This window comes from Armigeres subalbatus, chromosome 1, assembly GCF_024139115.2.
Source record: "Armigeres subalbatus isolate Guangzhou_Male chromosome 1, GZ_Asu_2, whole genome shotgun sequence".
In the NCBI taxonomy this organism is placed as follows: Eukaryota; Metazoa; Arthropoda; class Insecta; order Diptera; family Culicidae; genus Armigeres; species Armigeres subalbatus.
Genome location: NC_085139.1, coordinates 138,613,694 through 138,633,241, shown reverse-complemented (window position 1 = coordinate 138,633,241; position 19,548 = coordinate 138,613,694). Strand labels below are relative to the sequence as shown.

The 19,548-nt window shown below is 36.5% G+C and overlaps 1 protein-coding gene across 3 annotated transcripts in view; it reads left to right on the top strand.

Moving 5' to 3' along the window:
* LOC134205174 (cadherin-99C) overlaps positions 1-19,548 on the top strand; it is a 584,755-nt gene that overhangs the window by 551,962 nt on the left and 13,245 nt on the right. The window lies entirely within an intron of this gene.

The following is a 19,548-nucleotide window of genomic DNA, read 5'->3' as shown; positions in this document are numbered from 1 at the left end:
ATCACTGGGGAGACCTTTCAAGACGACTTTGAACAATCGCTCAGTTTTGTCGTCGTATGTGAAGAAGTTATACCGCTTCTCAGTTAAATACTGAAGAAGACGTTTGCGAGTCAAAGGATCCCAGCAAAACGCGGCAGTCACCGCGCGGCAGTCACGTCAGTCCTGGCAATCTGAAATGAAGCCTTGATCCCCTGAAGGTTACTCAAAATCTCATTCCTAAAGCCAGAAAACTCCTCAGATAACAGTAACAGATACCTCAATTGGCGCACAGCACGAAAGCACGATGCGGTCTGAAACCGTCATCGATGATTTTTGGATCGGTGAACCCCCTTAATTGTATGGAAGAACAGTGCAGTGCAAAGTGCACGTTCATGGAAAAATGGCCTAACTCATAAAATTACTCACATAATCATTTATGTTCATTACTTTACAATATTAAATTATATTTCAAATATTAGATATTCGGCATTGAGATGTAGCGCAAATAATAAGATTTTTCTTAAATTTTCACTGTAAAACAACCATGCGTTTACTTTTACAATACAAGTGTGCCATTTTGCACCATTTTGCAAGTGCGTGTCGCACCGGGACCATTTGCCTTTCTCGCATAGGGGAGAACGGTCCAAAATGCACCCCTTAAGCTTTTTCGATGTTTTCACTCATAGAAACAAGAATACTGTACCGTTTCAACGTGTAGATGCAAAATTTACAAAACCAGCTACATTTCACACTGATTCAAAACAATAAGGTTTCCATGACTTTCTAGCGCATTTGAAAAATCTTGTAAAAATAGGCCTGGTGGTGTAAATAGGTCCAATTGCATGTAAAACAATGGTGAACGCATGGTTGTTTGTTTTTTTCTTAATGGATAGAACTACAATCATACGGGAGAGATGGAAGAATCGCGAATCGTCAAATTTCAGCGAATATGAAGGGATTTTGCTCATTTTTTTCAATGGAGCTCAATCATGGATAAATAATTAGAAATTGTAATGGTAACATTCGTTCATAAATGTTCTACGACAGATTATATGAGTGATTTTATGAGTGAGGCCATTTTGCCCCAGGGGTGCATTATGCACTGTTCTCCCCTGCTAACTATACGCTATTTTTTATTTCAAATGTAACAGGGACATTTTTGACCATTTCCCTACAATTGTGATGGCAGTAAACTTGAAATTATACACGCTGATAAAACCGTTTGAAATGGAAAACCCATTTGAATAAGCTTGTAATGTGCTAAATAAAGTTAGTTCCTTGAAGAATTTTGTCCGAATAAGATGAACATGTGCTTAATAATTACACTGTTTATTATTCTCATTCAGCATGAATTGCATAGCTTAAAAACGAATAAACCTACAAAATCAACCCAACGAACACAATATGTTCCCAAGTTTTCATACGATCAGTTTTCAGGTGATCGGCTTGTTCCATTTATACTACTGGAGGATAATGAATGAATTGGCATCCGAGCGTTTCCACATTTACTAGTCACAGCGCTAATCATCAAGTCAATCCGGTAGGATCCAACCAAGAACCAGTCAGCCAGCAAATGCTGGTCGTTTGATGTTGATTTAAATTTATATTGTATGCCGATCGTTCCAATTCAACAAACCTCAGCCTCAGTTTTTGTGTGTGGGCCGATATCGTGCGAATTAACAGTTCTCTGCCCCAAAAGGACGTCGCAGAAACGATCGGAGAAAAGTTGTCCGCCGACCAGCCTGGCTGTCCCGTCCCGACCATTCAAAGTTGTTTGACAAGAGAACCAGTTCGTGGTGGATTTTGTCGTATCAGCCTGCCAGCCAGCCAGCAGCAGAACGGGTGAGACTATGTGGTGACACCGGGCGGCAATTGTCGTCGACCGTCTGCAGGCTGTAATCGCGAGCAGCATACTTCTGATTTCCGGGTTTAATGATTTTTTTTCTTAATTGTTGTTTATAAGCAAAAGGAAAAGTCGAAAACCTGTGCACAAGCAGCAGAGTATGGAGCATACTTTCCAAAGGTTTGCTTAGTGAAGATTAATCGTGTTTTAGTTGAATTTTGGCAAAAACATAAATATTAACTATAATCGGAAATCCGATACTGAAATCAAAGTCAGAATATGCCCCACAAAAAGTTTCTCTATTTATCATTTTTCATTTTGATTATAAAACGCTTGTTATCTATTCAGAGTTACTTAAAATGTGAGCATTTCAAACCACAGTGTATGAAATGGTTCTCAATTGCAATCTAAGATATAATTTCATCGGGTTTAATTTATTCACTTATTAAATTTCCGCTAATATGAATTCACTGTTGATATTGTAATACATCATTTAAATTTTTGTTCTATTATTTTTTTGTTTTTTTTTTTTTTTAAATTATTAGTTATACATAGATAGAAAAATTATATTAAAATCCTATGTACAAAGCGCATTTACAAAGAAATAAAGGTAGTAAACATATTTAGAAAACATATCATAAAAATATGGGTTGGTCTTTTTCACAATGACCATAAATCACAACATTCGAAAGATAACTTTAGGATTTGTCTACATGAGGCAAAACTGAGCGACGCGTACGCAAGGGTTGATTGAAGTGACGCTAATTAAGTTGTTTCATACTTAGTTTATCTGCGGCGCACAAAATGTTCAACTGCGACTGGCGGTATGTTCAGTTTAGTGCTCACGGTTGATTCAAAACAGCCTAAGTTAAATGCGGAGAGATATTTCTTTCTGGCCTATGGATGGTGTGCCTAATTGCTGGTTTTGCGGATAGATTAAGAAATACGACCTCCACTGCAAATCAACGGTTACTATCAGCACTTGATAAATTGGAATCAGATGACAGCACCACTATGATAATTAATTACCTAGTTGGAAAAGTTTTCTTGGCGTGTTCAGTAGAGCGAAATTATAATAAATCAGTACTTCCATAACGTCAAAACATAGCTTTGAACCTTTTATTTCATAGTTGTTTGTAAAAAAATGATGGGCTCCGAACTTCGTTGGGTTCAATCCTTCTCCAGTCTAGGAAATATCGGATTGAATTTTTTCTCGACTTCCCAGGGTAAAAAAGTATCGTGTTAGCCTCATGATATACGAATGCAAAAATGGTAACTTGACAGTCTAAATCTAGCAGTTAATAACTGGGGAAGTACTGAATAAATACTAAACTGCGAGGCGGCAATGTCCCAGTGACGGATGCAATGCCAAAGAGGAAGATGATGTGCAATTCAGATTTCTCTTGCATTAGAAAAGATAATTCAACGCGCATGTGGCCTACCTATACCATAGTCGTACATCCCGGGTATATCGAGGCTCCATTAAAAAAAACTAAAACACCTTAATAAAGATAAAAAAAACTAAAAAAATATTGTTTGGAAAAGATTTAACATTAAAATCCCTTACGCATTTAGCGTGCTGCCTTTGGTTGTTTTTGGGCCGCCAGCCGCGCGTTTTCCTCAATGGCACACCGACGTCCTCTTCCAGGTGCCCTACAACACATAACTTTCCCTTATATCTTTTCCAGTATATGTACTGCATGTCAAGCCCATTGCAAACAGCCATATGTTACCAGGCTGCCGTGAGCTGAATTTTCCTACACTTTGTACAGTTAAGACCTAACATGACACATACGCTCGAAAGTCAATACTCGAAAGAAAGGTTGGGTAAGATGGTATAATGCGTCCCACCTGGCCAAAACGCCTCCCCCCCCTGTTTGATTTCTAGAAAACTATAACTACCTAAGGGTCAAAATCAGTTGGTGCCTTTAAATATTTGTAAGACCATCATCCTATGTGAATATGGGAGTATTTTTGTATTACATAATAATAATAATAATAATAGCAAAATACAAAAAGTTACAGTTTTGATGTAACTTTTAATGTTTTAACATTCTGGAGCGACGCTAGCATACTGTCCACAAAACTTGCATTGGAACACTCAGTTGGGCAACAAAATAACTTTTCTCAGTGGTTAATATAATATAAAATTGCTTCCACCTTTAAAAATGTTACGTTTTTCGAAAATATGTTTCACTGGTCAAAACGCCACAGTGTATAGGCAGGACAATATGCTCTTACCAAATGGACACAAGCCCGGCGAGCTTGCAGCAGTTACTTCCAAATAATATGAAAAATATTGAAATGTAATTCAAACCTGCTAAAATGGACTTATGTTGGTTTTTTAATGTAAAGCACATTAGGATTTGTAACATTTTCATTATGGGGTAGATAAAATACTAATGAAGGGCTATGAAACGTCTTTGGTTAATTTAGGGCGTTTTTACCAGGCACTTTTTTAAATCCATTTTTTCACGACTTTTCAGAAAAGCTTTATTACGTGTTCTCAGTAATATTTTGTACCTAGACTCATTTGTTGTTAGGAAGTGATCTGACTTTTGTAAGCAAAATTATAAAAAAAACAAAAATGCTCATTATTGATATTGATGTTATTCTTTTTCTTGTTATATTTAATTTACCACGATTCAGTATTTCCCTAATAACTTTTCTTACAAGCCTAGAATCGTTTCGCAACAAAGACGATCAGTTTCATTGCAATATTTTCTATGTTGCCAACGAAGGCATATATTTTTAAAACTTAATGAGCAACGTTGCCGAACGGTTTTCCACAAAATTGACTATTTTCATAGTAATTTTCATACAAACTTAAAACTGCGCGTGCTCAGTCTAGTTACATCCAAGTCAGCTAAAAAATTATGAGGAATTATAAAACAGTAAATCTCGTTTAACTTTTCAAAAGGTCCTAAGTAATATTTTTTTCATGAATTAATTTGAGTACTGCAATCAAAAGCTTTCATGTTGTTCTGTTGATTGCGCTATTCAAATTAATTCATGAAAAAAATGTCACTTAGGTCCTTTTGAAAAGTTAAGCGAGAAATGCATCGTTTAAGCATAGAGGAGCGGAAAAGTCAAAATTTGAATCACTCTAAAGCACATACTGCATGTTTTAAATCTTTTGTTAGTCCGGTTTGGAGCAAAAACAAATTTAGGGTAAGAGAGGGAGGGGGAGAGGGGCAATATGATTAGCAAAGCAAAGACTGCATTACTTTTTATGGGTATTTTTACCTCATGCAATAATGAAACAATATATCTGATGCCCCCTTAAAATTGTAGAAAATCTCAATCATACTGGTAATAGGGTAGAATACGGCATTGGCAGGGTGCGACGGTTGTTGGCACCCTCAACAATATTTGCGTTTTCCAGCAAACATACACTATTTATGAACATAATTATGATTCAATCACACAATTTCATGTCTAAACTTTCATTTGAATAAGTTGTTTGTGTAAAAGTAGCAAGATTTGATGTGTTAATCACCGAAACAAATTTGCACGTACGAAATCCTTGCTATTATTGCATTGCCAAAGAAAGCAGCGCACGAAAAGCAAACTGTTACTTACTTTTTTGGATCGCCTGTTTCTCCTCTCCTGTTATTGCGTATGACACGACAAATTAAGTACGTAAACTACTTTTTACACTTTATCAACACTTGATTATCACCACAAAGAGCAAATTTATGCAATATTTGCTCCTCCATGTTTCACTAAATAAAATCGGGACTGTTCGTTTTCTTTGACAGCAGCACGCTTGTGAGCATATCAAACACACGCTAAAAATACCACGCACAGTTCTATGGGGGCTGTCCATAAACCACGTAGACTCTTGAGGGGGAGGGAGGGGTTTCGAAAAAGTCTACGTTAGTCTACGAAGTATACCAAAAGTCTACGTAGACTTTTTTTTATTTATTTTTTATTCTTTTGGAAAACAACTTATACAGCAGCTATGTGCAAAGTTCACTGTTGATTTATTTTTTTTAGGATTTTCCAAGATTTTTTTACAAGACTTTATCGGAATAATCTTTTGAATTTCTGTAGAAAAAACTAATGAGTTGCACTGACTATTCAGACTATTACCTGAACTATGGCTTAAAACTATATGGATTTCCCCCTGAATTTTTTCTGTGTTGAGCAGGAAAATTCTCCGAAGTATTCTATAAAAACTTTCGTAAAAATTTCAAAATTTCCACTTGGATTTTATTGCAGATTCTACTAGAATATCTTTTGATTTTCGTAAGGAACTTCTTTAGAAAATACAAATGATTCTTTAAAATTCTCACGAAAAATTATGTCGCACTTCAACGGGGAATTCACCGAAATTTCCGCGAGAAACCCTTCACTGGAGATTTTCTGGGAAGTCCCCGGATTTTTTTTCAATTTCGGAAATTCTTCGGAATTTTCGCGAGGCGTTCTTTGGATAGATAGGTCAAATTCTTCGAAATGTCGATGGGAAATTCTTCGTATGTCTCACGGCAATTTCTTCGGAAGTATTAATGCGAGTTCTTTGGAATAATCGATGGAAAATCTTTGGAATTTCTAAAAAGACTGTTGAAAATTTCCACGAGAAATTATTTGAATTTCCCACCAAAACTCTTTGAGTTTCCGCAAAATAATATTTGCCTTGTAAAAAAGCCTTTGTATTTTCAGGAAAAATCATTTGAAATTTTTACGAGAAATTCACCAAAATTACAACAGAAAATTTTCTATAATTTCCACTGCAAATTATTCGGAAAAGTCTTTGGAATGTCTAGGTTGTTTTTTCAATTTCCTCAGGAAAATTTTCCAAATCCGCAAGAACGTAGGAATCCATTCTAAAATTCCACGGGAAATATTTCGGAATATTCATTTAAATTTAATTACCTCGGGAAATAATTCTAAATTTTTACGGAAATTTACTCGGAATAGTTTTGGAATTTAGAAGAAAATTCTTGGGATTTCAACGGATGGTTATTCAATTTGATATTGCATGAAATTTTCAAGAAAAGCATTGGAATTTTCACTGAGAGTCCTTTGAAATATAACCGGGAAGCTTTAAAGATTATCCAGCGGGATCTTCTACGAAAAATTCAACGAAAAACTTATTGGAATGTAGACTTAACATTCTCGAAATTTCAACTCGAAATTTTTCAAAATTCTTTAAATTCTTCGGTTTTCTACAAATTTGAACCGGCGTGGTGAATTGTAGGTCAGATGCGTGACAGATTTTAAGCAGTGGCGTGTCGATGCAAAAGTGTCGCCAGCGGTGGTGCACACCTCGTAGAAATTAAATTAATTGACTTTGAGATCTGGTTTCAGGAGCTGATGATTAAATTTGAATCCAATTTTGATTGTCCAATCACATATGATATTTTGTAAAATTTGGAAAAGTCTACGTAGACTTCAAGGGGTGGGGGAGGGGTTTCGGAAAAGTCTACGAAAGTCTACTAGGGGGAAGGGAGTGGTTTGAAAATGTGAAATTTTGGTCTACGTGGTTTGTGGATAGCCCCATGTGATTTTATTTTAGCAAAAATACGAACAAAATATCCGGCGTTGGCACTTATTTTTAAAAAAAAATGTTAAAATACAAATGCTTCTATTCAGATTTGTACGCAGACCATGAATTGTGTCAAAAGTGATGCCACACCATAGTATTTTAACCCTTATGTGGCTGACAGGACCGTTTTCCATTTGCAACTTCAATACTTCCCAAGCTCTTAAAAACAATCATAACCATTCCCGTTCATACATAGCGCATTTCAACCATAAATAATTGCCTACTTTTAGGGTATTATCTATTATTCAACTGTGAAACGTAGTGTAAGAATGGGGTGGCTCCAGCGGCTGGATAGGACAGTGCTGCCCATTATTCATGGTGGTGGAATATATTGTTAATCTACTGTAGGGGAAACTGGGGTGATATGCACCCCCGGGGCAAAACGACCCTTTGCCGTTTTTAAGGACATTTTCGGCAGATTTTCAGCAATGTTTACAACAGCGCATGTAGTTCGGATCTTGAACTTCGAATCTAGCAGTAAACATTCTTTAAAGTATGTCCTAAACACCACGAAAAAAGCCAAAAGGTCGTTTTGCCCCGGGGGTGCATTTTACCCCAGTTTACCCTACTACCAGAACCGACGAGCTTCGTTTTACCTAACATTGATTAATTATATATTATTTACATTATTTAAAAGACGATTAAGTATTCAAAATTTGCAAATTTTGATTTCATTTTTTGGATTAATTCTGGATTAATTCCTTCTAGAAGAGGAGGGGTCTAATACCATAATAAGAACCTTCATTCATCACCAAAAACCTCTACATACAAATGTTCATGCCGTTTTCTAGTCTATAAGGGCAGACAGACAAAAATTCATTCTTATGTGTATAGATTTAGTTTTACGTAGTTTACGTCGAGCGGTCGTGTCTTGTACACAACCTCCATTGATTTTTGGATGAAACAAACATATCATGTAAGGACCGCAAAAAGCAAGTTGTATATTTGAAACTGGTTGATGGACTTTTGCTTACGACTCTAAGGTATTACAAAAGACAAAAGATGTAAATCTTGGCAGCGGACAAAAAGCATTTAAGTTCCCTGCTCCAAAATGGCCAACATTATTCAAATAGGTTGAAAATGGTGCAAGTTATGATAATATCAATATCTGGGTACACGGGTACCCTATCTGTGATTCACGTCTGATTTTGTTGGCCGCATAAGGGTTAAATTTGTTTTACAATGTGTTTAAATGCTTTTGCCTATATGTCTACATCACATAAAATTGATGCCAAGGCTAAAAATCCTTGTTTTGTTTTAAGCCAATTTGATAAACAATAAAGTTTGTTCCAGAATTGAGTGAAGCGAGATGAGCGTGCGGCCGATTAATATGAATGAATTTTACTACTGGAGGATATAAACAACCAGCATTTGGCACCAATACATTACCAGTTTTCTATTTCCATGTCTAGTTGCTAAAGGGAGCAAACTCATTGCTGATAATAGAAATTGCTATGCCAATAGAAGAAACGTTGACCTGTTACTTTATATTAAATTTACTGAGTTTGTGGTAAAAGCTGTTATATTTAGTGAACACCAATCATCAAAGAAAGAGCATACAAATGTATACCAGTTGAACTATACCTGTGTTTTAGTGTATTTATTCATTATTTTTATCATTCTATTTGGCGAATGTCTTAGACTGCCAAGAATAGGTATTTTCCCCTATAAACATTTCTAAAAAGTGGTGATATTTCGTTGCCGGAAAACTCCTTCCCCTCGGATATGTTACCTTGCCGCGGTGGGTCGGCTTACGCCATTAGCACTGAGATGGCAACCAAAGACATATCCTGTCGTGGTGGTATCACATGTTGACTATTTTTGTTTGGTGCCGCGTTACATATCTGGCATTGACGCACTAATTTACGGCATTTGCATGTGATCCAACGGACATCGTGTCTTGGAGCCTTGAATGGTAGTGCAGTCAGGCAGAGGCCTTTTCATCAGTGATAATGATGTGAGTTCTCTTCTTTTCGGCAATACTTTTCTGATGCGTTCCCTGTGACGCTGAGTCGTAGCCACGCTTACATTTAGCTAGCTAGGCATTTATTGAAAAACAAAGTATTCAAGATATTCGTAGGGAATCGACTGCTGGATTCACTGAGTAGAAGTTTTTTCAAAACTAGGAACGTGGTGCCAGTTTTATTTTGTTATGCCTCACTTCGAAGAGCAATAATAAAAATACCACACATTATAATGATGGTATATGAACAATCTTACATCGGCTTCATTCTCGATAACTTTTACAAACAGATGGGCAATAGGCGTGATGAAGCTTTAGCTTGCCACCGAAAAGTGAATCCTATACCTGACCTTGATTAGAACTTAATAGATAATCACCGTAATTAATTAACGATAAAGCTACTTGTTAGAACAGTTTAAAGCTATAGGCAACCTTGACAAAAAATATAATGGAACAAACTAAGTTCTTTAGCAGTTTCCACTTTTACATTATACAACTTACATTGAGTTTGTAGTGTCGACACAGCTTAAAAACATTGACGAAACAATGACTTAGGTAAACAAAGTGATTTGACGAACGCATAACCTACACTCAGAGCAAACAAAGTCAATTAATTTTCATTCTGCATAAATAAAAGTAAAAAAATAGAACACTAATTCGCAATATTTTGTTTTATATTTTCAATGTGGTCACAAAAAGCTAACACATTAAATAACTTATAATTGTACTATATGACTAAGTGGCCTTCAAACCACATCAGATGCTCCTAAGGCAAAAAAGAAGACATTGCATTTTAAACATTGCTTTTAATAACTAGAAAAACGTTGTATTAGAAATCTTGAAATTATCATTTTAGCCTTTGATCATTGACTAGTTTGCATTCAATTACATTTTGCATTAGTGTCGAGTCGATTCCAAATCCGAACCTCACCTCACCCCATCCTTATCCTACCCCATGGCGTTCAAGTGGTCTGCACGGACTCTTCTGCCATTACCCTCTCTATTATCGGCTTTGGATTGACTTGCGCTCTCATTGCCCCACCAAACGCTGCAAAATGAAAATGAAAATGAAATGATATTTCGTTGCCGGAAAACTCATGAGGCAAAACGCCTTTTAGCTAGTTTAAAGAACAACGCACCATGCGTCAGCGAATCAGCATTCTGGTATGGACAGTGGAGACCCGTAGTACTTAGGTTAGTAGTAGGTTAGGACCACTTGCGCGTTTTGTCTCGTGAATATGTTAGATGTTTCATCAAAATGTGGAAAATTTCGGTTTTTCTTTCTTTCATATCTATTTTTTGATACTATTTTGATATTATGCCTTTGGTATTTTACCTTACCAGTTATTAGTTCATAACTGAGTATGGTATCAATAACAGAATAAGGTATCATTGAGCCATTTTCTCCTGCTCGTTCTATGTCTGCATTTTTGTACACTTGGTACAACTCGTGATTCATGCGTCTACCATTCACCATTTTCCACCACACCGCCAAGTATTGAACGCAGTATTTTCCGCACAAACACTCCGAAAATTCGAGTCTGCACCTTTTAATTTTCTTGCTTCATCGCCGTATGAATCAATGATGTGTACAGAGCTAGTTTTGTCCGTGTCTGTAGGTTGCTAGATTTTAGCTGGCTACGCAAGCCGAAGAAGTTCATACTTGCAGCCGTAACACGTCTTTTTACCTCGAGGATAACGTCATTATTTATTTATTTATTTAACTTATTTCGTCTTCGACTGGGTCGTACAGACTACCACTTAAAAACTAATTACATCAAAAAGACAGTATTATTTGATTTCAACCATTAATTAAAGGAGAGACAACAATAAACATATATTACATTGTCAGTATGATTTATATAATAACATAACTAAATCGTTCACATGTAACGAGTGTTCCCAGATATTTGACTTCGTCGACAACCTCAAATCGCATTTGCTAGTATTGGTGCATTTTTCTCGAATAACTTCAATTTTCAATTTGCATAAGCAACTTTAAAATTGATAATTCCTATAAAAATACAGAAAATCTGTAAAAATATTTTTTTTTTATTTCGATGATCATTTAAAGTTTCAAGTTTTAAATTTTAAAAGTTTCTTCAGGAAATTCCTTTGAATGTCTATCTGAGAAGCTGTAAAATTATTCATTCTCGTGGCAATTTTTAAGTATTTTTTCGTTAAATTTCACAAAAGTTTGCTGTTAAAAAACAAAGCTTGAATTTAAAAAAAAGTAAAATATAGGTCTATTCTATTCAGAACCCACGGAAAACAGAATTTTCATGAAAAATTTCTCTTTTTTTTATGGAGAGTCCTTCGGAATTCAATGGAAAATTCCTATGAATTTCCAGGAAAAATTTCTCTAAATTTCAACACAAATTTCAATGCAAAATTTACCAGATTTTCTAAGAACAAATCTTTTGGATTTTCACGGGAAGCTCGCAGTCAGCTGGTGGATCTTGAACTGTTATCAAGGAGGCGGCTGAAACTGAAAAGGTTATTGGTCCACGACATACTCAAAGGATACATCGATTGCTCGTATCATTCGACAAATTATGGGTATAACAGCCCTTTAAGTTCCTGTTTGAGAGATTTTAACGCTGTGTGATATGTTTGATTTCAATATTTCTAAGCATTGTTTTAAAATTAGGAATAAAAACGTAGCATAATTTTAGGCTGTACGATACCATCGAAGACGATTCAGTAAATAAGTGAATAAATCAATGTGGATCAAAAAATTAACGAAATCCATTCGCGTTAAAAGCGATTACAGTGTATGAAATTTGACTGTTAGATGTTCCTTCGAAGAGATAGTTTTCGGCTCTACGTACACACAGCATACAAAAAAGTAGATTTATATGTATTATTCCATACATATAACAAATCTTATTTCATTTGTAATTTTGTCAAATCAAACTGATTTGCTTTATCGCTTTTACACACCTCACCCACAAGTGTCAGAAAGGTACTCAGCTCTAAAAGAAAAAAAATCTAATCATCCACAAGTACAACATGACTGCATTCCAACGAGCAAGAGTAACCTGAATGCAAAATGTGATCTATTTTACATTCCTTACCTCAAACCCAACGAAACGAATGCCTCTCCATCGTCGTCACCGTCGCATTTGGCCGGCAAGACGGTAGCTTTTGGTGCTCACCATTTAGCACAAAAGTGCAGCGAAAATGTGCCCCACTTCCACTCTAGTCCAAGCGGCTAGATGTTGTCTTACCATAGACGTGCACGAACTATTTAAACAACGGTGTACCTTAATTGGCACATGAGGGGATTGCGGTTCGGAAACAAGGCACTTTTTGATTGCGATGGTGGTAAACCAACCCATCGCATCGTCGTGATCAGGTCTCTAGCACTCTGCCTAATCGCGGCGGTAAAGAATCTTGAAGGAGGGGCTAGTCAAACTAGTGAAGTTGAAATGTGCCAGAAGAGCCGCTAATCATTGGGAATTGAAAAATAAATATTTTATCATTGGAAACATTCAAATTAACGAAGTTTTAGAACTAAAACTATGCAAAAACGTTTCGTTAATTTAAAATATTAAAAATATATATATATATATTTAAAAGAAATCTATGAATTAGAACTATCCTTGGCCATCCATGAACAACAAACATTTTAGAATTTAAGAATGAGCAACACAATGACTGCATCACGCACCTCAGAATTCTTATTATATATCAAGAAGCATAGCATATTGGTCCAATTTAAGTCAGGGGCGGTCGATAAGTCGTCAGAACTGCTACACAGGGTGTCTATTAGCTGGGAAACTTAGAATTATCAGAAAAATTTTTCCCACTTGAAACATCCTTGAATTATCAGGGCATTCCTCATGCAATCAGACAATCAGACAGCGGATTACAAAAAATAGTTGTGAACACCACATTTATAATAGTTGTTTGTAGTATGTTCGAAATGTGTAGTGTAATTAGGATCGTTTTTCATCACCGCGTGACTTTATCGAAATTAATTTATTGGCGGAAGGGAATAGATGAAAGTAATGAAGATACAGATTCGATTGATACCGCAAGCGAGCGGCAAGTGTGAAATGAATAAAAACTGAACATTAGCAGTGGGACAGTTGATGAAATCGTTGTTATTCTGCACGTCCACCCAAGGACAGTTTGGATAGTGACGCATTGATCACTGTACTAAGACCAGATTGGCAAAAGACACAGGCCACTTCCACTTCAATTGATATCGGTCACCACTGATGGAGCTGAGCTGGGGCACGTTATTTATCAATTTGAATATTTTTATCCTTAAATTTGATTATATATGCCAAAATCATTCCGGAAAAATAAAATTTCTCCATGTTTTGATAATCACTCCTATGAAATCACTAAGGCACTTGAACACTAATCCATAAACTTTTCTCGATAGTTAGCCCGGTAATCAATGCATCATGAGTGAAACTTTCCCAAAAGATGAAAATGATCCAAATCTTTTAATGAACGTACTAATCAAATCATACAATCAAAAATGTATTGAAATCAATTGGAGATCGCTTTGTAAATTCTTTTAAGAATTCCCTCGAAAACTCTTCAAGAATGTTCGAAGGAAATACAAAATTGCTAAGGAATTTGAAAGGAATTCCTGGATGTGCTTCCGATTTCTGTTTTCTAAGGAATTTCCGGAGGATTTTTCAAGAATCAGTAAAGAAGTATCCATAATTTTCTAAATTATCCCTATGGAGGAATTTCAAAGATGAGAGCCCGAAAGAATTCCTAGAGCATTTTCAAAAGAAATTTCAGTAGGAATTTAAAAAAAAATCTAAATCTAAACAAATTCTCTAGGAATTCACGAAGGAATCACCGAAGAAGTTACTGGGGGAATTTCCAATGAAATACATGGAACAATCTCCTTTAGGAATTTTAGAAATAATTTCCAAAGAAATATTTGTAGGAATAACTAGAACAATTCCTTAAGGTGTTTTCTTAAAAATTCAAGGAATTCCAAAAGAATTTCTGAAGCATTTTCCAGAGGATTTTTTTTCTAGAACACTAGTGGTAACTATTCAAATTATTCTGCCAAATATGCTACAAGCTTAACTTTGCCGTTTGTTGTAGTTGTAGTTCTTGTTTGATTTCATCAACAACATCGGTTTTACACATACAGGTAGTATCGGTGTTTTACGAACATATGTCCGAGGAATTTTCTCAAGAAATTTTCCCTAAAGGAAAGCCCCTAAAGGAATTTCTGAATGAAATCTTAGAGGAACTTTCGAAGGATTTCCTGGACGAAATTTTGAAGCAATTATTGGAATTTTCTCTATGAAGGAATTTCTGAATTCATTTCCGAAGAATTCCTTGGAGGAATTTTTGATTGAATTACCGAAGCAATTTCCTGGATGTATTTCCTAAAGAATTTTTTAAGTTATTTACGAGAAAAAACTGTGGTAAGGCCACCAATAGTTTCTTTTGAAAAACGTTTTTGCAATATGTACTAGTTTGAAATGATTATTTTGCTGCAGAAATCTATTTATGGACGAGTGTTTTTACTGTATCTTAATGTAAGGCACCTTACCTGGAAAAATCAGGGAATTTTGTTTTTACAGATGAGTAGATACGACTAGCGTCCGAGAGAAATCAGCTTGCAACTTTGAACCTTACTCTATATTTTTCATGTTCCATTTACTTCCTACACCTTCTAACTTGGCTTTTTAAGCAGTAACTGCTAGAATTGAAAATTAACGAAAGAGCTTGTTTCCTACATCCAATTATACACCTATATTCTTTTTTACGTAAGAACGCGCTTTCGATCGAAAGTTGATGCGCATTCTCGTTTAAGCAAAATCAAATGGAGCAACGATTCGAATGAATAGCATTCGTTTGAAAGTATCGTTAATACGTAAACAAGAATAAGGGTGATAGTTTTCCATCATTTACTTTCCCATTACATTGGCAACTCGTTAACTAAGACGAACATATGTCCTCGAGCCTAATCCAAAAAATCCAATGAATTCCATGAAGTTGCAAGTGCAGAGGTACAGTATGTAAAAAAAAGTTTTTCCACCTCACCTAATAATTTACTTTTTTTTTTTTTTTTTCTGGTGAAAATCAATTTAATTTGATAAGTATTCCTCAATGATTTATCAATTTATGTTTTTTTTTTAATCTATTATTTATTTGGAAGGCTCATTTGCCGTGAAGCGTTAAGGGAATTTAGGGTGCTTAAATTAATTACATATGATGTTGATATTCACATAGTTGATATCATTGGCGATGTTTCACATCTGTAACGAGATAAACATTTTTTGGAAGACAGCAGCGAGAGGAAGATATACGAGTGGGATTAAACGGTAGACAACAAGAGGGAGACATTCTTAAAGGACTACGATAACGAAAGGGATGGATGGACGACGATTACAGTCTAACATCAGCCACTTTCAGAAAATGGTGGACAAGGGACGTGTATTCGAGATCAAGACCCGCCAACACTTCCCTAATAGGCCTCGGCTGCTTTCCTCGGACCCGCAGATATTCAGTTAGCGCAGATCTGGGGCCACGAAACTCCTCGCACGCCCACACGACATGATCAATGTCTTGGTAATCTGCCCCGCAAACACAGAGATTGCCTTCTGAGAGCCCCACTCGAAAAAGATGTGCATTTAAAGAGTAGTGATTGGACATTAGACGACACATGGTTCGAATGAAATCTCGTCCCAAATTTAATTTTTTGAACCATGGCCGCCTCGATACCTGTTGACGAATTGAAAACAACCATCTACCCATCTCCCCATTTGTCCATTTTTGTTGCCAGCTGATCAAGGTTTCCTGACGAAGTAATGAGAAAAATTCATCGAAGGTGATTTGTCGATCATAAATATCACCTTCCATAGCGCCCACCTTAGCCAAAGAGTCCGCTTTCTCATTGCTCGGAATCGAGCAATGAGAAGGGACCCAGGCCATGGTGATTGTGTACGACCGTTTTGATAAGGCACTCAAAGCTTCCCGTATCCCATTCAGGAGATACGCTGAGTGCCTAACCGGTTTCATTGACCGAACTTTATGTTTTTTTTATTCTTTATTAAAGAGACTTTCAGCTCGGGCTTGCTCATCTCTTATCAATTTATGTTAATTTATCACATTACCATTTAGTATACGGCGTTAATATCTTTTCTTGAGACTTCATTATTTATTTAATCAGTTTTGAAGTTGATGTCAGTGAATAAGGTAATGCGCCGTAGTGATGCACCGTATTGAAAAAATGAAAATAAAAATGGAAGTAGAAGAAAATGTGAAAATGATTTGTCCTTTTATTTTATGCGACAATGGCGCATCCTCGTTCCTACACAAGCGTTCTCCACCAAAACTAATTCCCTTAGGGATCGTACACTAATTACGTAAGCACTTATGGGGGAGGGGGTGGTCTGCTATTTTCTTGCTCTCCTTATAAGTAATAAAATATTTGTATGGGAAAAATCTTACATGGGGGGAGAGTATGTTGAAAAACCCAGAAAATTTGCTTACGTAATTAGTGTATGGCCCCTTACATGATACAGGAAAGCTTATTCTGTAGGTTACATACCGTGGTTTTATTAGGAAATATTTACTTTAACAGGAATTCGCACACCAACCATCAAAAAATATGGGGGGTTTGTGCAACTTCACCCCAAACACTCAAACATGTTCGGTGAACTTTGACTTCGCCCCCGACAGCTCAAACCAAAATCAAACCGCTTTGATTTTTTCCAACCGAGCCACGAACTGTCAAATGGTTGTTCGAACAACTTCACACACGGTCAAGCAGAGCAGCAACCGAAGCATTTTCCGCAGGGGCGCATGTTGGTCCAACGTGTTTGGGCGTGTGTACGCTACATTATGGGTACTTCAGTCGGAGTCTCACAACATTAGGTTAGTTATAGACAACTATGTTGATATTTATTGTTATCGTATTCGGTAAACACATGCACTACAATATGATGCATAAATTATGGCCAACTGAAGCTTGTTGAAGCATAATTTGGCAAAATAATTTAAATGACTACAGCGCCACTAGCGTTCTAAGACTTATTTGAGTCCGACGTTCAATTGAGCACATTTAGTGGCAAAAGTCCAAATAATCAAGGCTAATTATGTTTTTTTCGAACATAGTGGTGGAAGTCTCCCCAAGTAACATTATTATTGCCACATATGGCGTATTTGAGGACAGCAACCATCTTGTCGCAACTGTCCGTAGGGTGGAGTACGTCACACTTATTGTTGGTTTGGGGTTAGGTGGCACTTCCAGGTGTTATGCCCTTTATTTTATTTATATATGTATTTACTTGTCTTCGAACCAATCGTACAGACAGATACTATGTAACCGTTCAGTTACATATCTCATAGATTTTATTTCAATTTGTGTGTCTTGTCTTGAAACTGTTGAGTTGATTTTAGAAATTGTCTTAAATTTAGTAGGAATAGTCAAAATATGTTAATGTAAACCTTGTTTATGTAAAAGTTATTTATGTAAAAAAATGTAATTGGAAAATTTTATAATGTAAAAATTGTGTAAAGCTTAAATTGTTAATGTGAAAATTGTAAAATAAAATAATGGGCAAGTAGGAATGAATGGGTGATGATGATCAACTGTGGTATAAAGGGGGAGAAGGACATGTTGGTCGACATGGAAGGAGTGGATAAGGATAATGGAAGCATGAACGATTGGGCGGGAAAACTTGATGGAAGAGGAAAAGGTCTGCATACCTCTAGGGTACAGATTACTAGTCATTAGGAAATTGGCGTCCGTGCAAGTAAGCCGTGAGTAAGAGTGCCTCTGTAGTGCCTCAGTGAATTTTAAATTGAAGTGAACGACATCTTGTGGCCTCTAATAGTTCGTTCAGATAACTTGGACTACCAGAAAAGCCCGGAGGAAGAGTTTTAAACCATTTTGGTCCATAGGACCTTTTGTTCATATATTTCATTCGCTAGATTAGCGACCTCACGCAGCACGATCGACCGAGTCAACGTCCGCGTTGGATCTCGGTCTAACCATTAAGGATTTCTGGCACAGTTCCGCCGGAGAACCCTTCTCGGCGTGGCCAATACGGTCTCGTCCGTGGTCCGTCGATTGCGTCAACGAAGGGCACGCCAAAGTTTCCTCGAAAGCTATTGATCCGCCTTGAGGCTTGAGAGCAAGCCCGTAAGTCTAAGATAGTCTCAACTACTACAGTCGACTCTCTACATCTCGATGTTCTATATCTCGATATCTCTCCCTATGTCGATGGTTTCCTCAGTCCCTTCAATCTACATACATTTGGGCTCTCTACATCTCGATAACCTCCCTATCTCGATATCTCTATATCTCGATGTGTTCTGATCATATTTTGTCCAGGATTTACTCTCCTTATGTCGATATGTTCAAATTTTTAGGCTACTAGACCATCTTTGGACAATAACAATCACATCAACAACAGGAAATGACATTTGTTTTGTTGTCGTTTTTCATGGCAACGAGCTTTTTTGGATCTAGTACCCATTTCAATTCTCCTTCCATTCCTCGAGGGGAAGGAGAGAATCTCGATGGTCCCTTCAATATCAAGATGTGGAGAGGCGACTGTAGCTAATTTTACTACTTTTAAACACACACTTGGTCATATTATAATCAAAATAAAATTACACTTCGTTACAACGTCGACAAAAAATATCAAACGGGTTATTTTGTCCAAAAACGGTGCGCTGTGCTGGAAGACGTAAGAAATCTGTATGGCGGTTGGTCTCGCAGGAACGTTGATGTTGACATTACTCAGTAGCGTCGGACAGTCAATGTTGTGGAACAGGATATCATACACAAATACCCGTTGATGAAGGATGAAAGAATTAACAGGGAATCAATTTTTCTTGGATACTCATGCGAAAAAGCGACAAAAGAGAACCAACAACAAAGCTTTCAAGAAAAATATTTAGCTCTTATGACAGTGAACAAAGCTGCTTCATGCATTTTCAAGCAAGCCGAAATATATTGCCGCCCACATTATCCGAGGATTTCACATAAAATTGGGACACTGTTATACACTTTCACAAATACTCATACAAGCGTCAAAAAGTTCAATTTCTTTTCAGCGAGCATCATTACAATTGCAATTTCTTCAAAGTATTTTCCCCATATTGACTGAAAAATTCGTGACAGCAATTTTGAATTGCTGCCATCTACGCGCACTGCCTGCTCAGACCTTCGATATAGGTAGAATGGCGTTACTCAAGATAAAATACAAT